Source organism: Bos javanicus, chromosome 18 (genome assembly GCF_032452875.1).
Source record: "Bos javanicus breed banteng chromosome 18, ARS-OSU_banteng_1.0, whole genome shotgun sequence".
Classification (NCBI taxonomy): domain Eukaryota; kingdom Metazoa; phylum Chordata; class Mammalia; order Artiodactyla; family Bovidae; genus Bos; species Bos javanicus.
Genome location: NC_083885.1, coordinates 14,295,095 through 14,318,276, shown reverse-complemented (window position 1 = coordinate 14,318,276; position 23,182 = coordinate 14,295,095). Strand labels below are relative to the sequence as shown.

The window sequence follows — 23,182 nt, the reverse complement described above, 5'->3', positions numbered from 1 at the left end:
CTCATGGCCCAGTCTGTGCTGCCCACAGGCCTTCTGAGCTGGGTGCAGCCCTGGGGCCTAAGACCAGAGCCGGCAGCGGGGTGGAGAGGTGAGCTGAGAAGCCACAGGCCTGGCATGGGGCAGCCATCCTGATCATGCCCTGAAAGTGCACTGTCAGAACTGCTATTTTCCCCGACTTAACATGCTAAGATAAAATGATAAATCCAAACATGCAGATAAGAGAAAGGAAGGTGAAGATGAAGTGAGAATAATGAAACCTCTCAGAGACTGGCATAAAAGTTAAACAAGGTCACGCAGTCGTTCAACAAATACTCTTTGAGGGTGTGGGCCTTTCGAGGCCCTGGGGACTTGATGGGGAATAGACAGACACTCCCTGCCCCGGGGGAGAGAGACCAGGGAACAGGTAAACCACAGGTAAACATCTGAAAGCGGTAATGAAGGACAGGTGCCTCGCGAGTTCACAGGAGGTCCACGGTGCTCCTGACGGAGGCTGGGCCTGGGCACAGGCCTGAGAGCGGGTAGCAGGGGCGCTGAGACGCAGGCGCACCCAGTGCAGGGTGCATGCCCCGCAACCTGATGGCTATTCCTGTTTTACTGTGGTCAGACCCTGGGCGATGGAATCTAGTGCTTGGGGAGGGTTAGCAGGAAAACCCTGAAAGTGGAGAAAGTTATTACATGTGCGTATGCTTCTTTCAGGTGGGCTTGGTAACCACTTCTGACTTTCACTGTTGCACTGCGACATTCACATCGGAAATATCCTCTGGTACACCAATATGCATGTAGGGATTGCTGGGTCTGTTTACAGCTCTGGGTCATTATGGCTGAAATGTCACATGGCCTGTTTACCGGCACCCTCACCCACACTGAACATGTTTTTTTAATACTTTTAAAATTTATTTGTTTGGCTGCACCAGGTCTTAGTAGCGGCATGTGTGTTCAAGTTCCCTGACAAGGGATTGAACCAGGCCCCCTGCATTGGGAGGAGGGAGTCTTAGCCACTAGACCACAGGGGAGTCCCTGGACACCTTCATTTTTCAATGTGGCCCTTTCTCTGGGTGGGGAGCTTATCTGTCTCTTTAGCCAGCAGTCCTGAGGTCACCAGTGAGGGTCCGTGTTTTCCTACAGCCTTGGGGTTTGGGGCACTTCAGAGAAAGTCTATGAAAACCTTCCTTTTCTGACTTCATCGAGAATCGCTCAGAGAACCGGGTGCAGGAAACAAACTGCTGCCGTGACCGGGTCTGACCCCCACAGCAAGAGCCCGCCTTGCAGCTGTGTGGCTATGCTGCGCCCCTGGGCAGGAGCCACATCTGGGTCTTCCTGGGCCTCCCTCAGTGCCCAGCCCTCAAGAGCCACCTCTGTCTTGGTTCCTCCCCACAATCTGGAGGCCCGTGGACTGCCCTTCTACAGCCTCCTTTCCTATGGCTGTCGCCCATGGCATGGCCAGGCTGCTAGATGGGCAGGCCAGGAGGTGGCAGGGTGTGACCAGCCAGATAACAGGGCAGAAGTGAGCAAGGTAGGGCAGTGCAGCAAAGAGGGGCCTAGGCTGGAGTTGGGAGGACCACTCTACCCCAGCCCCACCACCACCCTTTGTGGGTTCTCAGCCTCCCTGGGTCTCCTCCTCTGCAGAAAGCTGCCACGGGGGTTGTTCCAGGGTTTGGATGAAAGCGCGTTTGAAGCGCCCAGTACTGCCCTGCACAGGTGGGACACCAGGTGGCTTCTCCCCCGCCATGAGAGAGTGCCTCTGGGGCCACCTAGCCCAGGCTGCACTTGGCCCAGCCAGGAACTGGGGATTTAGCTGCCTGGCTCTGCACACAGAATAATTAATGGCTTTGCCTGGAGAACACGTCTTCCCAATTCTCACAAGGTGGCCACCATCCTGATTTCTGACAAAGGTTGATGTAGATAAAAACAGTGACCTGGAGTCAGTGCTTGCGAGTCCCCAGAGGCATCTCCCAGGACTCCAGGACTCTGAGGAGCCCTGGGCCAAGTGAAGGGAGACCCATGGAAGAGTATGGAGTCCATCCAGCCTGGCAGGGGTCCATCCAGCCTCTCTGCTCAGCAGGCAGCTGTCCTTGCGCCCCGCCCACGTCGTCAGTCCCTGCTCGGCCCCGCCCACTCCCAGCCACGCCCACATCGCCTTGTCCCCCCTTCTGCGCATACCAACTTGCTTGCGACCATCAGCTCTCACCACCCTCATCTGTGTTCCCTCTGCGCCTGCCAGGGAGGACGCAGGCGGGGTGAGGGTCCCTGGAACAACCCCGCAAGAAGGGGCAGGAGCTGCTGCATAAATCTGTGTCCTCCCACCTCTTTGACCCTGGGTGGACTGCTGCTGGTTCCCTCCCTCCCACTCCCCTGCCCTGCCTCCTGGCCTTGACCAGACACCCTCTGGGGGAACCAAATAAGACAGTGCCCCATTTCCCAAAGCCTGTCTCTCATTCCCAGAATCCAGGGAGGAGTTGGTTTAGACAGCCCACCTGCCAAGCTGACTCCACCTAAAGGGAAGGCCTGATCCATGGGAAGCCTGCCTGTGCATGACTTGAGACTGCTTTGGGGTCCTGTTTCCCACAGTGTGGCCTTAGCCCACCCCCAGCCCCCCAGCATCACATGGTGGGAATGGTGGGTTGGTAATTGATTAATGCCCCGCCCTTCTAATCCCACCTTGGGGAAGGAGCCAGCCATGGGGGCTCTGGAGCCTGACCCAAAGGGAGACATGAGTAATGGAGATCTCATCTTTATTTAAAGTTTTGATACTTTGCTCACATGGATTTTGTCATTATTTCTAATATTTTAAAATATTGGGTTAGAATGTGACTTATCGCAACCACTGAGGGGAGTCTTTTGATGCCTCTCAGGTCCCCATCCCAGGAGACTGCGTTTTCACAGTCACTCCAGGTGATCCTAATGTACATTAAATTTCAGACCCTCTGCATCAAGGGTGATACTTAATAAGCCAAAGCAGCCCTCAGATGGCTGAGATCAAGACTGCCTAAAAAGTAAGGCATAAAGTCAGGTGCGTTTCATTGCAAGAAGCAGACTCAGTAAAACCAGCTTAAACAATAGGAAGTGTATTATTGCACTAGAGTTCCAGAACAAGGGTGGGTTTCAGGGACAAAACAGGTTGCAGGTTGATTCAGCAGCTGAACAATGCTCTGACGGGCCCCATCCCCTCCATCTGTCTGCCCCACTCCTGCATCAGCATCACCCTCGGTGCTGGCCACAGGCCCCCTCCAGACACAGCAGTGCCTGGAGCAAGGACACAGCAGCTTCCTCTTGGCACGTGAGAGCCAGGACAGTCCCCAGAACCCCTTCTCTGCACATCCCATTGACTGGAGTGCGTCATAGACTCACATCTGAGCCAAGAATGAGCTTCTTTCTGAACCTGCAGAAAGGCTGGGGCTGGCTGGGCAGGGTCCAGTGCTGGGTGGTATCCTGGAGTCCTGGAGGGATCGTGGGCATGTCAGGATGGAGACCTAAAGCGGGGGCGGGGGAGTTGGTGCTGTGCCTGGAAGGTGGAAGAGGAGGTGAGAGACAGTGGGGTGGTGGGCCAAAGGCCCAGGCAGGCAGTGTTCTCCATGGACACCCCAAGAAGGTGTTTCAGATGTGGTTGACAGAGCCCCTTGGTGATAGGCAGAGCTGTCTTTGGGGTCGTGAAGTCAGGCACCTCTGCCCCCTAATACAGCCTCACCTGCCTTCCCTGCCTGTCTGCTGGGACCCTGCACAGCTGCACTCTGCAGCCCTGATGCCAGGCACACAGGATGACCTCCACGGCGCTCCTGCTTGGCCCTCCTGCTGTGTCTGCCTGGCGCTCTAAGTGAGCCTCCCCTTCTGCAGGAGGAGCCACCCCTAGATCCGGGTGGGTTGGGGAACCGAGAGATGCCCCCGGGTCCAGGCAGCTTCCTGCTGGAGCCTAAGACTCTTTCTGTTTAGGCTCTTTCCCTGCCTTTGTGGTTGACTTAAAGCCACAGAATCTGGTGCCCACACCAGCTCAGTTGATGGCCAGGGCAGGACGCTGCCCACCTGGGCCCTGGTGCAGCCCCTCTTCCCAGCTTTCTTTGCATAGTCACCCCTCTCTCACTTCCCCAAAAAAGGTCAGTACCCCCTGCTGGGCTTACCCATGATGCCTCTCTGTCTCCCAGCTTGCAGCAAACATATCTTCTTGCAATTCAGACCGTTTCCACTCCTTGCCACAAAATTGACAGAGGCCCATGAATTTGTCAGCTGACAGTCCTTAAAAATCATTCTTGTGACTGGTCACCCTGAGGTCCGGGGCAGAAAACTAATGGAAGGAGGCCACGGTGGTGTCACGAGAGCACACGAACCTTTCATTGTTGTTCAGTGGCTCAGTCGTGTCTGACTCTGCTCCCCATGGACTGCAGCACGCCAGGCTTCCCTGTCCTTCACCATCTCCCAGAGTTTGCTTGGATTCATGTCTGCTGTGTCAATGATGCTATCTAACCATCTCATCCTCTGCTGATCTGTTTACTTGTGTAACTGGGACTTCTTACAGTTGCACAGTAAAAATCCGTATAGGAATGGGATTTGTGTTGTACTCCTTCTTTTCTTGGAAATAAGGAATATGTATGGGTGGATACACAAACTACTCCAAAAAACCTGCCCATTTATTAGGAATTTCTAATTAAAAAATTACCTTTTATGTTTATTAATTCTCAAAATGTGTAATAAATTCACATTATTTGTATCAGCTACATACCACTTGTAATTAAAACAATAACCCAATCTAGAAGACAAACTTGAACACAAGAGAATGTTTAAATCTTGAGATCCCGATGTCTTTACATCGTTTTGTGTGATACAGGAATCTAAATAATTTCAAACTGAAACTAGGGCAAAATTCTGTTTGGCAGAATGGAAACACACAGCGAGGGGGAAGGGGCTATGTGAAGTCAGGTGTCAGAGAAGCAGAGGCTTTATACATTTTGGAAAACAGTTCTTTATCCGGTGTGTGTCTTGCAAATATCTTCTCCCATTCTGTGGCTTGTCTTTTCATTCTAATAGTATCTTTCACAGAAGTTTTAAATTTTAATGAAGTCCAACTGACCCAATTTTTCTTTCCTGGATCATGCTTTTGATATTGTATCTAAAAAGCTCATTGTGTCAGCTTGGAAGTTGGTGAAAATTCAGATGTTAAAGAAGATTTAGTTTGTGGATTTTTAAATGGACAAGGATGGCTATCAAAAGGCTATCACTACTAGACCAGCATATTCTCTTTTATTTTGAAATATCCGTGCTTAACGGTGCAGCAGATTTTATCCTCTTGGCAACTATTTAAACTCCTGATGAAGATTTCTACGTACAACAGAAATGTATTTGAGGAAGTCCGTCATCACTCAGAATTACTTTGTCTTCTTCTAATATTTATTTATCTGGCTGCACGGGGTCTCGGTTGCCACACATGGGATCTTCTATCTTCCTTGTGGCATTCAGGAGTTTAGCTGCAGCATGTGGGATCTAGTTCCCTGACCAGGGATGGAACATGGGCCCTCTGCATTGGGAGTGTGGAGTTTTAGCCACTGGACTACCAGGGAAGTCCCAGAATTATTTTTACAGACAAGTGGTCTGCAGTGGCTGGACGCCCAGGTTGAACTGGCATGGTGGGACTTCAGCTTTGCCAAAGACCCAGGGGTTGTGCTGAGGCCACTTCCAGCCTGAGAAACCAGCCCAGGGGAGGCAACAGGGAGCCCAAAGGGTAGAGGCTGTAAAGCATTCAGCTTCCACCCATGCAGCCGCTCGGAGCCTCTGTCCCTCCACCTGTAATATGGGGGCTCCAGGAGCATCTGCCTGATAGCTGAGGGAGAGTTAAGTACTCAGCTCAGTGCCCACCGTCAGCAAACCCTCCTCAGTGTGACAGCTCCTGCCATGACTCACCATGACTGTTGACGAGGTCAAACTGGCCTGGCTGTCCCTGTGACCACTCAGCGCAGGCCTCAATCCTCCCAGGCAGGAACTCAGGAGCCTTTGGGCTGGCTCGGGGCCTGAGCGTGTGGTGGCTGATGATTGCTGTTTTATTCCTGGTGTTTTGAGATCTGCCACATCTCCAGTGGTGTTCAATACCCTGCTTAAATCAGTGACGTTGCAACTGGCAATTTAACACAAAGAACTGACAACCATGTGCTGTTTGCAGGGGATGAGATGCAGCGGGCCCCAGGCTGGGCCCGGCTTCTGCTAATGCTCTGTGAGAATTCGGTGCTTGTCAGTCAGTCCACCTCCCTGCCCCATTGGGAGCACCAAGGTGGGCTTCAGGGTGTCTGCTTGCTGCTCAGTGCCCCACCTGGTCCACTGGTGGCTTGTTAACATCTCTGAAATCTAGAGGCGTCTTAGGATTATAACCAGGAGAGCATTCTCTTTTCTTAGTGGTGCATGAAATGAGGAGAATCTTAACATCAGTGGTGCTTCAGAGTCCATGAAGTAAGGGAGCTGGTATCAATGAACCCTGGTGTGTAAAGTCTGGGACGCCTACTTTTAAATCCACATTCTTCTGTGACCCATCTTTGCATGAAATGTTCCCTCGGTATCTCCAATCTTCTTGAAGAGATCTCTAGTCTTTCCCATTCTATTGTTTTCCTCTGTTACTTTGCATTGTTCACTCGAGAAGGCTTTATCTTTCCTTGCTGTTCTCTGGAACTCTGCATCCCTTTCTCCTTTGCCTTTCCCTTCTCTTCTTTCCTCATCTATTTGTAAGGCCTCCTCAGACAACTACTTTGCCTTCTTGCATTTCATTTTTTGGGGGATGGTTTTGGTCACTGCCTCCTGTACAGTGTTATGAACCTCCGTCCATAGTTCTTCAGGCATTCTGTCTACCAGATCTAATCTCTTAAATCTATTTGTCATCTCCACACACAAGTTCAGGACCGTCTGCTCTCCCCTGGGACAGGAGGGGTCCACACCTGATCACATTCGGAAAGTCAGGGGAAGGGAGATGCCAGAAACTTGTGTTCCAAGTAATCCTTCACCACACTTCTCTTATTTCCACAAGGATAGAGACGCAGGAGGTCAGGGACTGGCAGGGGCCACACACCCAGAGACTCTGTCCAGTGCCCCTGGGAGTGGCCACGAGGGTGAGGCAGGGATGACCCCCTGCCCAGAGCCTTGCATTGTGTTTCCACTGGCTTCCTTTGCCCAACTCGCCCCAGTGACGGGAGTGGGGGTGGGGGTGGGGCTCATTCAAAGAGAAAGGTGTTTTTTGGTATACTGCTGTATTTTTGAACTTGGGAATTGGGGACCTTGGACTTTCACATGCAGATTTATGCCAAATGAGATGTAGATCAGGGCTCTGCTGTTCCGAGGTCTGGACCCTCTGTCTCCTAAGACCCGACCCTGGGACCCCCAGCTTGTCTCGAGGAAACAGTCTGTGTGGGTTGGGGAAGGCGAAAAGGGGGAGTGGCACCGATTTAACCAAAATGTACTAACCGGGTAGATGCATCAGATATACTGCAAAGCACTTTAGGGAAAGAGGCAAACAGGTGCGGGGGATGAGGTACGGTGAGGGCTGCAAGGCAGAGAGAAGGGGGCGCACAGAGGCCAGGGCAGCGGCTGGGGAAGTCCTGCAGACTGAAATTAAGCGAATGGGATGCAGATAACGCAGAGCACATGCAAACGCCCCGGGCCAGAGGCTGTGGGCCCGGGTCCAGTGTCCCCGCACTCCTGCGGGTAACTGGGTCAGCATGGGCCCGAGGCCACAGGCACTGAGAACAGGGCGCGGCGGGAGGACGCCCCCTGCCGGCAGCGCGCGGAGGCGGCCCCGGCTCGGCCCACGCTGCGGGGGTGGAGGGGGTCCGGCGGCCGGAGGAGGGGCGCCTGCTGCTCTCCTCCCTCCCGGACTCCAGACGCCGCGGCCGTAAAACTGCGAGGCGGGCGCCGCCGACAGCTCCGAGGTGGGTGTGCGCGGCGGCGCGCTCTGCTCCGGGCCCCCACCCGGCCGCCCAGGGCGCGGCTTGAAGAGCCGGCGGGGGTGGGCACGGGCGAGGGGCCCGCCGGCGCGCCTCCCGCGCTCCCTGCAAGGCACCCTCACGGCTTTCCTCACGGCACCCCGCGCTCCCCGCCCACGGCACCCACACTAACACCCACCCCCCGCCCCGGCGCCCGTGCGTCCCAGCACGCCACCGCGCTTTCCCGCACCCTCTGCGCTCCCGGCTCCGCGGCCCCCACGCTCCCTTCACGGGCATCCCTCCCCACCGAGCGGCGCGCGTCTCTCTCCACACAGCACAGCGCGCCCACCCCGGCACCCCGCGCACCCGCGCTCTCCCGACTCACACCCGCCCGCGCGGCCCTCACACTCGCACCGGAGCTGCTGGCCGCCGGCTGCGCCCTAGAGCCTCCGGCCCCCGCGGCTGGCCCGCGCTTTCGGCTGAGTTCTCAGGGCGCGCCCCGGGGTCCGCGACCGCCCGAGTGGCTGGGGCGGCGGCGGGCGGAGCCACTCTCCCGCGCCGGCCCCGCACGGAGCCCGGCGCCCCGGGGCGGAGCTGAGCGCGATGGGCGCCGGGCGGGAGGCAGGTGGCGCAGCGGCGGCGGCGGGGGACAGGAGGCGGAGGCGGGGCGCGCGGGGCGGGGGCCGCGGAGCCCCGTGAGACGCTCGGGTGAGCGCGCGGCAGCCGGAGCCGGCGCCCTCGAGCCAAAGGCACGGCGGCTGGACCCGGAGCGGGCAGCGGAGGCCGGAGACCGCCCGGGGCGGCGTGCGCGCTTTGTTCCCGCGCGGGCGGCCGGCGGGCGGAGCGAGCGGCCGGAGACCCGCCTGGGGATGGCCCGGGCGGCCGCCTCGCGCGCCGCGGCCCCGCCTCGCGCCTGAGTGCGGTCGGCGCCAGAAGACAGCGCGCGGATTGCCCCCAAGTTACGGAGGCAGGGACCGAGTTCGAAGGAAAAGCCACTACAAGAACCGGGTCGCGAGAGTGCAATCGCCTCCGGTCTACCAGACCTCTGGACCGTAAGTGCCTCCTCCGTCCGTCCGCGCTGCCGCCGCTGTCACTCGACTCCATCCGTGGCTGCTGTCCCGGGGTCTCCTTGAAGCTGCACAGAGTGCATAGGCCTCCCGGGGACCCCCTCCCCACTTTGCAAAGTTGGAGCCCACAGCGGGGTGGGGCCAGCCCACTCAGCGCCCGCCCACTGACCACCCCCCAGGTGAGCCGGAGCTTGACCTGCTGGGGGTGTGGTCAGACCTAAGGTGGGACCTGCGCGTGGAAGGTGGGGAGTCTTGAGGGTTCCCCTGCTTTGCCTGCGCTTCCTGACAAAGAGGGCCTGGGCCAGGTGACAGGGGACCAGTCGGGGGGTACAGGAGGTGACCCTAGAAGAGATGGACATGCCTGTGGCCTGGCTGGGGAGGCGGGCCAGAGCTCCCTCCAGCCCCTCCCCTTCTTGTTTTGGTCCCTGGACATGCCGCCCAGCGCAGAGGCATTGAACATTTTTGGGGGTGAAGACTACCCTAGGGGATGTCCTGCCCCGGCTCCCAGGGTGGGGAGAAGATCTTAAATAACAGCCCCTGGATCCTGTCAGCTCCCGGGCCTCGGGCAAAGCCCGGTGGCAGCGGTCCCACTCACAGGCTTTGGGAACCGTCCATCTGCATGTTGGGCAGGCCCAGAGCCAGGCTGTGGGAACGGCGGGGAGGGAGGTGTGAGCCGACGTGGAGGGACAGATGGCTAGAAATTCAGCCCTAGACGGGCTTACGTGGAGCAGAAGGCAGCAGGGCTGGTGGCAAGCCACACTCTGAGCCGCCGGCTCTGAACACACAGCCTCAGGCTGTCCCTCCTTCCGGCCCCCCGCAAACTGTGTGTGTGCTCAGAGGAATGCCAGACCCCCCGACCTCCCCTCCAGGATAACTGTATTCCCCAACATCGGAGCTGAGGCTGGCTGACCTCTGGCCTGTTCTAGAGGCCGGGGAGAAAAATATTTCCTTTGAGAACAGAGATCTTGTGCTTCTGTCTGGGGTGATCTGAGCAACGGTCAGGCCCCCACTTTGACCGGCAGCCAGGATGCCAAATCATTATGTCTAACTGGGCGTGTGTTTCCTCCCTGGACCCAGAAACAGGAGGTTCCCAGGGCGGCCGCCCTCAAAGGACAGGGGTTGGCCAGGGGCAGAGGATGGGCAGCTGTTTTGGGTTCCTGCGTTGCTCTCCCAAGTTGTCACAAGGTTTGAGAAACTTCTTCAGGCTGGGGCCCTGGGGGCATCCTTTCTGGGGCAGGGCACATCCACAGAGAGCTGGCACTGTGATGGACAGGAGGGTCTTGTGTGTCACCCAACCCCCACCTCTGTCCTCTGCTTGGAGACCCCCAGGAGGCAGAGAGTTCTGCTCTGTGCAGCCAACAGCCCGGTCCGTAAAGAGCCGGGCTGCGTGGGGCTGTGTGGCTGAGCCACCCTCGTACGTGCGAGGGACAAGGAGGGGAGGGGTGCTGAGTGCAGGAACAGATGTGGCACTCGGGGCTCCCGAGAGCTAGGCGGACTTGGGTGGGAGGGAATGTCACATTAGGACCAGTTTTCTGGCAGAATCCGGCTCTCTCTCGAGCTGCCTCGATCCATGTGTGACTGGGGGAGGGGATATTTCTCACAGGCCCACCCAGGGCACCTCCCCCCCAGGCCAGCGAGCTGGCGGATGCGGGGCAGAGGTCCTCCTCTGGGACCCCCTGGGGGTGCCCAGGCCACCTGCCAGCCCTCCCTCTGTCACCAGGTGATCCACGTAACTGAGTTACCACCTCCAGGAAATCTCTCTGATTTGGCTGCACATATTTTCATTTCTGCATGACTGGAAGAAATTAATTTTCCTTCCTACGCAAGGATCTGGAGACGCCGGCAGGCTGGGTCAGTAATCCGCAGGATCCAAGCCCGTGAGGCTGCCCTAGGGGCAGAGGGGGCTGGCTCTGAGCGCTACTGGTTCCTGGGCAGTCAGGGAGGGCCGCTGGCATCCAAGGAGGCATTTCCCTACTACCTGGAAGTGCCCTGGCACTCTCGGCGGCCTCCCTCCTCTGTCCAGTTGTGTTTGGGTTGGCTGATTCCTCCCGGGCCTGCGGGATGGTGGTTGAATTCAGCTCTTCTGAATTTCTTCACCAATCAGTGTGTGTGTGTGTGTGTGTGTGTGTGTGTGTGTGTGCAGACACGTGTGTGCTCAGAATCCAAAACGGGTGTGCTGGAGAGCTCGCACACAGTAGGTGCTAAATGAGTGCTGTTCTGAGGAGGGAACAGGCGCTTCCATGGGGCAGCTCCATCTTGCCTGTGGCGTGGCTCTCAGGCGCATGGTTCCTCTCCAGCCTCCAGCAGCACAAGTCACCCCGGGGCATTGTCTAGCCAGGCTCTGCGCTTGAACTCACCACCCCGAGTCTGCAGGACAGCCCATGGGGGGACTTTCCCTGTTTCACAGATGCCCAGGGAGGTGCAGGCTGTTGATCCCACGAGAGGAGCCCCGGTGCTCCAGACAGCAGCCTCCTGGCATCCGTGCCTGTGGGCCTGGCTCCCTGCCTGCCTGTAAGGATTCCTCCCACGCCTGCTGGGCACTGACAAGGGGTTAGTGCCCCAGATGTCAGCACTGTCACCTGGACACAGACTCTGGCACGTGGGCACAGTAACTGACACCTAGGGTACTCCCTGGGGCTAGGGACCACGGGGATCAGGGCCGGGAGGATGAGCACCTTCTGCCTTGTTTGGGTTGCAGAGGCCTGAGGCCAGCCCCCTCCCCTTCCCACCACCCAGTGTAGGAGCTTAGGGGGTTGGTGTCCTTTCAAGGACCTCTCGTCGGCATTGGCCATTGTCTGGCTGTTTCAACAGGGTATCCAGGCATAACAGTCTGTTGGGCAGCTAGTGTCACTTCCCAGACCTGGAGGCGTGGGGGTGGGAGGTGGAGGAGGATCCTGAACTCTGAAACTGGTAAATGCAGGAATGTGGCCACGATCGGACTTACTGGACAGGACTGACCTGGAAGGCGCTTGTCACTCATGGCTGTGTCACTGGACACAGGGTCACCCAGGCAGGGGGCAGAGTCATTGTCACGCAGCCCCAACAACAGCTCCCAGGCTGGCTGCAGGCTTTGCCCCTCATTTGACCTCAGGACAACCCTGAAGGTGGGCACCCTTGCCGTCCCATTCTCCACATGGGAACACTGAGGCCGGGAGAGGCTCACGAGAGGTGGGTGCTGCTCCCATGGCACAGGGGGTGGACAGACCCCTGGAGCTGTCTGCTGTGTTCAGAAGGCAGCCTGGCCCTGTTCCAGGACCACAATGGCAGCAAGAGCTTGGTTTCTGGAAGCAAACTCTGGGCTGGTGTCACCCTTGTAGCCTCAGTGGAAAGACCTAGGCAGAGGCCTGGTGCTCAGGATGGAAACTCGGGACAAGGAAAGTGAGTCGTGGGTTCCCAGTTCTTGCTTCTGAGTTCACAGCACGCACGGGGCACGGGCTGATGGCTGAGTGGGGCCTCCGATGACCTTTGGCAATAAAACAGACGTTGGGACTTCTGCTCGCTGTAACCGGGGACGCGCCGGGGGCCAGATGTCGGCAGGAAGGAAAGCAAAGATGCATTTGGCTGTGATAAGAAAGCCGCCTCCTGGGGCCGGGGCGTCCGCAGCCCTGATCGACTGTCCACCCACAGGCTCCCAGCCACCGCTGTCCATCCCACTCCCTGTCCACGGATGCGCCTAGCCTCCCCAGGGCCTGGGTTCTCAGACCCCCCACTGCCCCTGAGGCTGGAGCATGGTGGACGTGGCGGGAGGAGGTTTGGGAGGATGTCCGGCCCTGGGTGCCTTCTGTTTACTTGGGCAGAGAAAAGTCCACAGCGGGGGTAGGGCAGGAGTCACAGCTGCCGGGGCAGGGCTGTGGAGCTCCCTATGCACCTGAAGGCCCCAGGCCATGCGTGGGGCCCACAGGAAGTGTTCACCTGGTGGTCCCGACCCGGGAGGACCCAGAAAATCCAGAGTGAAGCCAGGGAGGAAAGGAGAGGCTTCCGGCTGCAGTGGCCCCTCTGACAGGCGGGCGGGGAGCATATTGAGAGGCTGGAGAAGTGGGGGTGTTCAGGACCAGAGGAGGCTGTAGCTCGCATGCAGTTTGGGGAGCTTCTGCCCTGTGTATCCAGGCTGTGGGCAGGGGGAGGGGGAGGGACACCACCTGGCTTCTATGAGCTACTGGGATTTGAAGCCTGATTCCCCTCCTGGTGGTGGCTGTGTGACCCTCAGCACACCACTCACCCTCTCTGAATCTATTTCGATGCTAAACACAGTCTCACTGGCTCCTCCCTCTTGGGGTTGTGAGGAGGGTGGATGGTCCTGTGTATCTGACTGACGGGTGGCTCTAGATGTGGTTGTCACAGGCCTTCTCTGGGGGACACTCAGTGCATTCTGGGTTTCACTGGTGGGTGTGAGTGTCGGGCAGCTCCATGTCACACCCTGTTGCTCTGATTCCAGCCTACCCCCGTGTCCTCCTGCCCCAGGTCCAGAGAGACAGGCTGTGTCCTCAGTGGAGCCCAGACCCCTGTGCCTGCTGACCCCATCCCCATGCTGGGGACACAGCTCAGAGCACAGGACCTGAGTGTCCCCAGGGACCATGCTCCACTCCGCCCCTCCCAGTGGGAAACCGCATCCCACGGCTACTTGGTGGCAGAGGTGGGATTCTGACTCGGGAACCTCTGTCTTCTCCCTATACCTGAGTCCCCAGGTGGCTGTTGTGACTTCTTCTGGGGGCCTTGGGCTTCCCCAGCCTCACCCAGCCCTGCCAGACTCGTGAGCGGAGTGAACCAGGGGCTTTCCTCCCCACCTCCCTGCCTCTGAGGAGTCAGAGTGGGCTGGAGGGCAGCATTCCGCATCCAAGCTGGCTGTGTGCAGGGTGGTGGGAAGGGCAGCGGTTCGTGTGCTGACACTTGCATGCCTGGCTGTGCAAGAGAGGCCCTTCTGCCGCGTGGAGAACATCGGAGGAGAGCGAAGGGCATGCGGTCCCTTTCACTCCCACGAAGAGCACTGCCTTACCCCACCAGGCGCCTGTCTCCAGGCAGGGGACAGGACGACACTGCCCTGCAGTGACCCCGTCTGCCACGCCCCTGGGAGCCCGAACTGGACCGGGCAGCCCTGCAGGTATTACTCTTACCCACGGCAGATCCCCACTTGTGAAGGCTCAGGTTGGGGGTCTGAGACCCTCTCCATATGGCCCACTGACCGCTGGTCTTGTCCCCCCATGTGGTCTTTGCCCAGATAGCTCCCTGGAGTCCAACTGTGTGTAGACAGGGAGTCCCCGTGCTCTGAGACAGACTCTTTACACACGGTGTCATCTTGAACCGTTCAGAGGCTTTCAGCAGTTTGCAGCTTGTTTGCTTGGCTTGTGATCCGAGTAGCTATTACTGGATGGGACTTGCCATGTGCACCCTGGGACCCCCAAGACTGTGACCACAGGAGATGCTCTGAAGGGCAGCTTCTCCCGGGATGCATCAGCCTACATGGCCTGGTGAGCCGTGCCCATGCAGAGCAGACATGTGCCACTTAGGGTTGTGGCCACGTGGAGAAAAAGGAGAAAAGAAGGAAACCCACATGATTCTAGTGATATGTGTTATTTAACCTGGTGTCTCCAAAATGTTGTTATCTCAGCATGTAGTTAATTTTTTTTAAAGTATTGAGATCTTTTTAAAAAAACTCTTTGAAATTCCACATGTGTTTACATTTGCTTTGAGTCTGAGTTCCGAACAGTCTTGTTGGTTAGCTGGTGACTACTGTGTCAGACAGAGCAGGGTGAGGACACAGGGAGTTCCCCAATGGCGGCTCTGCTGAGGGGCGCTGTGGTGGCCCTGGTGGTGCAGGCGTGCGGCTCTGAGACGTGTAGTTGGGGACGACTGTGTAGAGGTGACCAACCACAAAGAGGAGGGGCCGGGACCAAACCGGAGGACTGTGGGGCTGATGGACCTGGACAGGACTCTGGCCTTCGTCCCTGGAGTCTCCAGGGCCCAGGGAAGGCCCCTAAGTGGAGCTGAGTGGTGGGAGCTGATCAGGTTTGCATTTTGAGAAGATGGTTCTGGGGGACAGGTGAAGGGGGACAGGGCCAGGAAGGCGACATTCAGACACAGGTAGCTCGGAGGGCAAGGCCATGTCTAGGAGAAGCAGGCGCCCCCAGCTCTGCAGACTGAGCCTGAGCCCCCAGGACAGGTGGAGAAGCCCCCCACTGTGTCCAAAGGTCTGGGTGTTGGTAGAATGGTCTGAAGCAAGGGCGCTTAATCATGAAAAGCTGTTCTTCCCAGTGCCCTGCCTTTCCCTCTGCTTGGTGGCAGAGAGGGGGCAGGGCAACTGCAGGGAGGTCCCTGGGAGGAGGGGAGCAGCTCACTCCAGGGACCACAGTGGATATCACCTTCTATGGGAGCCCTGTGTGTGAGTGTGCACGTGAGGGGGTGTACACAGGGCAGGTAAGTATGTGTGCAAGGCTGTGAAAACCAGGCAGAAGGAGGATGTGTGATCTCCCTGACTGTCCCTAGGGCAGCTGCCCAGGACACTCATAGAGGAGCCATGTGACCCGTCTAGATGTCTACACTCTGACGGCTGCAGCAGTGCGTGTTGTACCAGATCCCACCTACGCGTCCCAGCCCAGCTTCACGGTGACCCTGTGAGCACTTGTGAAGGGTGACCCAGCTCACGCATACATAGACAAAGACTATCCCTGAATGCCTGTCACTACACACAGACAAGGACTGTCCCTGGTCACTTGTCACTACACACAGACAAGGACTGTCCCTGGTCACCTGTCTCTACACACAAACAAGGACTGTCCCTGGCCACCTGTCTCTACACACAGACAAGGACTGTCCTTGATCACCTGTCACTACACACAGACAAGGACTGTCCCTGGTCACCTGTCACTACACACGGACAAGGACTGTCCCTGATCACCTGTCACTACACACAGACAAGGACTGTCCCAGCCACCTGTCACTACACACAGATGAGGACTGTCCCTGGCCACCTGTCTCTACACACAGACAAGGACTGTCCCTGGCCACCTGTCTCTACACACAGACAAGGACTGTCCCTGGCCACCTGTCACTACACACAGACGAGGACTATCCCTGGTCACCTGTCTCTGCACACAGATGAGGACTGTTCCTGGCCACCTGTCTCTGCACACAGACAAGGACTGTTCCTGGTCACCTGTCTCTGCACACAGATGAGGACTGTCCCTGGCCACCTGTCACTACACACAGACAAGGACTTCCCCTGGCCACCTGTTACTATACACAGACAAGGTTGTCCCAGGGCACTTGTCACCACCACCTGCATGGACTGTCCCAGAACACTTGTCAACACCATCTGCACAACTATCCCAGGAAGCCTGTCACTGCACACAGATAAGGACTGTCCCAGGACACTTGTCACCATCTGCATGGATTGTCCCAGGATGCCTGTCACTACCATCTATAAGGACTTTCCCAGGATGCCTGTAACTTCACACCTGTGTGGCTTTGTCATAGGAGAGCCTCATTTGGGTGTCAGGCACCCAGGTGGAATCTCGGCCCACAGGCTCACCCCCAGCTGCAGTACATTGTGTGGTTTCTTGGAGCCTCGGTTTCCTCTCTGTTAATGTGAAAACTCCTTTTTGAAATCTCCACAATCGTAATCATTCAATCCCTGGTAAGGTACCAGCACAGCTCCTGGCCCTGCTGATCAGCATGGTCCTGGGGGCTTCAGAGTGGAGGGGACAGGTCGGGGTGGTCATGAGGTCCTGGGCCTGACCCTGCATTCAGGAGGCTTTTCTCTGAGTCTAAAAGTGGCTGAGGTCCCTTCATTGCCGCCCGGACCTCTTTCTGGCTAATAATCCTCACATTACACAGAACATCATCCCAGTTAGACTCCTGGTTCAGGAGGTTATTAGGGGAGACCATCTTAAGGTTCCTCTTGGCCTCTGAAGGGTGCACATCTGGATGTGGGGCATGCCTTGGAAGGTAGCGGGTCACCAACCGGTAGGGCTTGTCCTCACCATCTTCCTTCCTGGGCCTGCCAGCCCAGCTGGATTGGGGTCAGCAAGGGAGAAGCTGTCCTGCCCGCTTGTCAGGTGGGGCCCCCAGGTGAACAGATCACCACGCCTGGGAAGACGGGCAGGACCCTTGTAGTTAGCGCTGCCGCAGGCTGGTCCCATGTTTCTGAGGTCCGTCCATGTTGTCACATGTGTCACTGCTCTCCTTCTTTTTAATGACTGAGATTCAGTGACTCAGATCTGCACATTTTGTGTGTCCATCATCAGTCAATGGACGCTGGGCCACTTCACCTTTGGTGAGAGTGGATGATCTGGAGTGAACCTTCCCAAGCACCTTCTTGGGTGGGTGTGTGTTTTCAGTTCTCTTGGGGTCACTCCTGGGACAGCATCTGCTGTGCTGAGCGGTCATCAGTTTAGGTCACTGTCCTCCGGGTTTCAAGGAATGAATTCACATGAAAAGCCTCCTGCCCTGGTCACCTGGCTTCCCTGCATCACGTCCCTGGGTCAGCTCACCCCTTCCACAGGTGACCACACCCTTGCCTGGAGGTGGGGGTGGGGAGCATGCAGTTGTCCAAGTCACTGGCTGGCAGGACGCCCTGCCAGGAGCCTGAGGGTGGTTGGGACAGCAGGGCTCGTCTGCCTACAAGCTGTCCTTGTGTTTGGTTCTACAAACACTTACTGAATCTCCCTGGCACCCGCGTCCCAGGTCCTTGGCATGAACAAGATTCTGCACCTGTTCTCTGGTTTCATTCTCCCCACCCCCCCAAACTCAGAGAAAGTAGTTTGGGGCCACCATGTGTCAACCAGAGAGGCCCCCTCCAGGGACAGAGGCAGATTGCCAGTGACTTCAAGACCACATAGCCCTCCCCCTAAATGTTCATCCTGACCCACCTGCCTTGCCGCGTCCCCAGCACCCCAGGGACTGGAGGGTCCCTCTGCCTGTGTGTCCCGCCCCACATCCACATGGCTCCCACCATACTGCTCCAACCCACCTAGAAGTCCCCTCTGCTCTGAGTGCCCCCCATCCCCACCCGTGTCCCCACAGCCCTCAGCGCCCCCTCTTCTTTGCACATTACCACATTTCCTCCCCAGAAGGTCAGCTCTGTGAGGGCAAGACTGCTGTCTGTTGGCCCTGCTGCCTCAGAGCCCAGGCAGGCACCTGACACACAGGAGGCCCGGGGCGGGCAGGAACGTGTGTCACCTGTGAGCGCCCCATCTCCAGGCAGTGATGCCAGGGTCACGGCTGCAGGGACGCCCTCGCTGGGTGCTGGGAGAGTGCTGTTTGAACAGCAGGGCCCGCCTGCCTGCAAGCTGTCGCTGTATTTGGTTCCACAAACAGCTATCTCATCTGCTCTCCAGCCCTGGAGTCGGGTCGTGCATCCTGCCTTCGTAGGGGCACGGAGGGATGGACAGCCAGGGTCCTGCCTATGTGAGGGCATATAGGGAGGCAGCCAGGGTTGTGCCCTCATGGGAGCACAGAGGAGGTGGCCAGGGTTCTGCAGGGCCATTCGCTGAAACCTGACCCCACTCACTCGCAAACAAAAGCTCCTTGAGGGCCCACTCCATGGGCAGCTCGGAGACAGGAGAGGGCACAGCCCTGACTGCCGTGGCCAGGACACCCCAAACTCCACGGCACAGACCACCAGGTGCCGGCTGTCAGATTCTGCCCCTCCATCTGGCTGCCCAGGACTGGGAACTCCTCGTGCATGAGGAGCCCGTGTGGTGGGGCCGGAGCCCCGGTCCTGCAGGAAGAATTATGGAAGGCTTCAGGGTGGAGGGGTCAGGACAGGCCCCTGGGAAAGGAGACCCCACAGAACTGGTCTGGGGCAGAGGAGGGGAGGGCAGTGGAGGTCACCCTGGGTCACCTTTGCTTCAGTCTCCCAAGTTGAGACGTTTCTCCCACCCCCGTGGAGCCGCTAAGAAATTAGGTGTTTCCTTCCCAGCATGCCAGGGAAACCGAGGCTTTGGGGTCACCACTGAGCCTGGACGGAACCAGGTTGGCACCTGGTGGTGTACCCATCCCCCATCAGCTGACACAGCTGTTGTCCCCCTGGGCATCCCAGCTGTCACCTCACGGGGGGCCAGGGGACCAGGTAGGGAGGTCCCTGGAGAAGGATAGGTGGACCTGCCCCTCCCCCAGCCTGTCTGGACACAGGCCAGAATTCGAATACCCAGGCGCTGGTGAGGGTATGTGAAATAATCATTTTCCATTTTTCTGCACATCAGAAGACCATGTAGCTCTCGATGTATGGCAGAAATTCAGTTCCTCGCTCTTCCTCTGAGCTCCCTGCTGGTGGGGGTGGGGTGGGACTGATGGAAGCCACACGACCCTCAGCTGCACAGGGCCTGGGGGACCTGCATTCTGACTCCAGAGGCACTGGCCACGCCCCCACACCACTCACATCTGCCCATGGGTGCCCCTCCCAGGATGACCCTCCTTTCCAACTGTTGTTTCCTTCCCGGATGAAGCCCAGGAGGCTGACCCCAGGGTAGGAGTCACTGCTGCCTGGCACAGTGCATGCCCAGCGGCTGTGAGGCACCAGCTCAGAGCTGGGTGACACTTAGATGAGATAAACTGTTGATGAGAACGTAGTTGGTTTAGGCGCTTGTTCCTTTGACAAATAGCGACTGAGGGCCTGCCATGTGTCGGCCGCTATTCCGGAATCCAGCAGATGGACCCACCCTCGTGTGGCTGCTACTCTGTTTGGGGAGAGATGGACAATAAACGAAGGAAACAAGGAATGGACAGGGCCTGGGTCTGGGAGGTGGGGCCTGTCCTTGCCAGATGCAGCTTTTCTGAGTAGGTGACATTGAGCTGAGGCCTGGAAGGGAGGCAGCCAGGGGGCCACCAGGGCACAGCCCTCTAGCATAGGGGACAGCCAGTGCAAAGGCCCTGGGGCAGGAGCACGCCTGGCACATTTGCGGGCCAGCAAGGCGGCCTTGCAGGTGGAGAGGAGAAGCACAAGGGAGGAGGGCAAGGGGATGGAGGATGGCCTGGGAGCTGCCTGTGGGCATTGAGGGCTTCAGCTGGTGGAGGTGGTGGCATAAATACTAAGGCATGAAAACGTCGTGCATTTCCTGTGCACCGGGGGTTTGCACTGAAGACTCGTAGAGCTGATCCAGCAGGCATCCTGGCTTCCCCTGGGGGTCTGCCTGATGCCTCCTCACGACTGCACGGCAGTGGCCAGTTTGTCCCTGGGGGAGATCTCCGCCCGGAGCTGTGCCTTTGTGGCCAGCAGCCAAAGCCTTTGTGTGGGAGCCCAGGGTGAGGGACCCAAAACCGGTCCTGCCGTTCTGCCGGCTATTATGTGGTTCCACCACTGGTGGGCTTGGCGCTCACTCCACCCTCCTGATTGAGCTGACCACCGGTGCTCCAGCTCCATCTGTCCCGAGGCCTCGGGGGTCCCTCATGTGGGAGGAGAGGAAGGAGAGTCGCTTATTCCCTGAACCCTGTGCTGCCTGGAGAGGGTCAGAAGATGGACATTTCAGAGACTAGGAGGCCCCATGGGCATCCTGAGGGGTTTGGCAACCAAGGGGGTGGAGCTGGAATAGCCCACAACTGAGCCTGGTTGCCGCTCGGGTCAAGCCTGCTGGCTCCCTGGAAGCTTGCTGTGCTGGAGAGTTGCAAGTCTGAACTGCCTGAGCTCACACACCTGCACCGCCGTGGGGTATCCCTGGTCAAAGAGGAGCAAGCGAGTCCCGCACACCCTTCTCCACTACTAGGCACGCAGAGGCCGCCCACAGCCTATGGGTGTGGTTGGGGTGAGGCCTCTGGACACGGAGAGATTTTCCATCCAAGGCACCAGGACCTCCTTAGTCGTTCTGTTTTACAATAAATATCCCTGTGAAAATGTTCACACTGACCAGGCAGAAGGTGTCATGTGACTTTGGGCACTCCCCGCGGCCTCTGAAGCCACCATGGTCTCCCCATTTCTATGCCTTGGGAAGATTCCCCCCAGGGGAACACGGGAGATGAGGTGCAGCCCTGGATGAAGTGCTGTGGACTCCACGTGTGCCCCAGGGCTCAGGACAGGCCTGACGGAGCCTCCCTGGGTCAGAAGGGAAACCCCAGGGGCCAGCAGTGGCCTCGGTTTTCCCTGCTGTCAAATGGGGAGATGGCCTTGGAGCTTTCTCAGAGACAAAAGGGGAGACTCCAGGCAGAGCAGGAGGATGCCACGCCCCTCTGCCGAAAACCCCCAAGGCTGTTTTGACTCAGCAGGGCCCCACCCCCAGATCTCCTTGGGGTTCTGGGAGACCATGTGGTGGAATGAGTCAAAACATCCAGAAGGTTCCGCCGGGGAGGGAGGCATGGAGCCGGCTTCCCGCTCGCCTCCCCCAGAGCAGCTGCCACCGCGGCTGCACCAGCGCCGGCCCATCTGCCTGCCTTGGGCCGTCCAAGGCGGGGAGGAGGGGCTGGAAACAGACCCTCTGTCCACCAGGGACACAGCCTGTTCTCCGGGTCAGGGCTGAGGGCTGGCGGGTGAGGCTGCCGCTGTGTGATTGCACTGCTGTGTGACCCCGGGCTGGCTCCCGCTCTCTCTGTGCCCCTCAGAAGTGGCACAGTGATTCCCCCTTGGGGCTGGTGTTGCATGTGGACACTCTGAACCTTGGACTTGATTGACCAGTGAGCTGGCTGGTGGTTTCTGGTTTCTGCGGGACAGCCCCTTGTTATAACTGCCACACACGGCCTTTGTCACCTCTGAGGGGGTGGGTCTTCCATTCGCACAGAGAGGAGGTCACTAAGGTTTAAACTCTGAAGTGCAGCCCTCGCTGGGAAGATACAGCCTCTGGGGTGCAGAGTCCCTGCCCTTGACTCTGGTCATCGTGTGCCCTTGCCACAGAGCTGGGTTGGGGGCTGTACCCGAGGATTCCTGTGGCCCTCTTCCTGTGGCCCTTTTCCTGTGGCCACCACCATTCTGAACTCCTGACCGGTGAGTCTGGGCTCCTCCCCACAGCTTGGCGGGCCCTCTCAACCACACAGGGGCTGCCAAGGAGCCCTGGAGCTGGCTTTGCTCCTGGCTGCTCCTCAGTGAGCCCCAGGTGTGGAGACGTGGTCAGGTGGGCCAGCACGCGGCTCCCCACACCAGACCCAGCTGCCCAGCACGCTGCAGGAGCTACTATTAGACATGTCTTATGGCTGAAAGTGGCTAAAAGGCCCCAGAGAGAATGGCCCAGTATCTGGATGACTGATGGATGTTGAAAGGGACCCCCACCGGGCAAGGCTGAGGTGCAGGCTCCCCAACAGCCTGCAGGGCAGGCCCTGACCCACACTGGCCTCGGCCTCTAGCAGCTCAGGAGACTGCCCAGCTACATGCTGGTGTTCAGCCTGGTGGCTTGCCTGGAAGGAGAGGCAGGAGGGGAGCGGTGGGCAGAGAGGCTGGCAGGAAAGCCCCAGTATGCTCATGCCAGTGCGGCGAGGCAGGGTGAGCGTCCCCCGTCTTCCAGGGGAAAATGCTGAGACCAAGCCAAGTGGAGGCACTTGCTCACAGCCTATGGCCAGAAACTGGACAATGCCCAACTCAAACCTGGAGGCTATGCCTGCCCCTGGTCGCTTGTCTGGGAGACTGGAAATCTGGAGGGAGTGGGTTGGGTCCAGGCAGCAGGGTGAATTCAGGCCAGACCTGTGCATGTCTGCACGATGGGGTCAGACTCACAGCCCTGCCCTTTCCAGCCATGCGCCCCGCAGTTACTGAACCTGTGAGTTGTTCCACCTGTAACATGGGTGTAATAACATGTTTTACATTTCACTGTTACTATTAAATAACAGAAAAGCCTCATGGGGCTGTTGGAAGGATTAAATGGGCTAATAAACTGTGGATCACTTGGTACTTGCTGTTCCCCAGCCCTGCTCCAAGGTTGGGACAGGATTCTGGGTGGGGACTGTGAGCTGGGACCTGGCCTGGAAGGGGTTGGCCCCTGGACTCTGGCCTGTCCATCTGTGGACTGTTGACCCATGTCTCAGTGAAGGCTGGTGCAGGCAGCCCCCTGAGCAGGTGCCCACAGGCAGTAGGAGAGGCAGACTGTTCTCTGTTCTGGAGCACTGTTTGTGAAAGTGGACTGGATCCTGGTACCTCCCTATTACTCCATATGTGATGTGACTGGCAGACATGGCGAGTCAATCTGCACACTCCAATGGCTGTGGCAGACATCACCAATCAATGTCAGGCACACCTTTCCCTTTGAGCCCACCTCAGGCAGTGGCATCATTCTCACAGAGATGCTCTGCTGCCTACCTCTGATGGGCCAAGTGGAAACC

General features: G+C 58.0%; 1 protein-coding gene across 4 annotated transcripts in view; it reads left to right on the top strand.

Moving 5' to 3' along the window:
- The window catches only part of CBFA2T3 (CBFA2/RUNX1 partner transcriptional co-repressor 3), a 78,128-nt gene that overhangs the window by 17,274 nt on the left and 37,672 nt on the right, over positions 1–23,182 (top strand). Inside the window, exon 1 of one of the 4 annotated variants that reach the window (XM_061387008.1) lies at positions 8,640–8,938. The exons of 2 other annotated variants lie outside the window; for them this stretch is intronic. The gene's annotated coding sequence lies outside the window, so the exon portion shown is untranslated. Of the gene's footprint in view, positions 1–8,639; positions 8,939–23,182 lie in introns of those variants that run through there. One more of the 4 variants, XM_061387005.1, reaches the window with a different exon arrangement.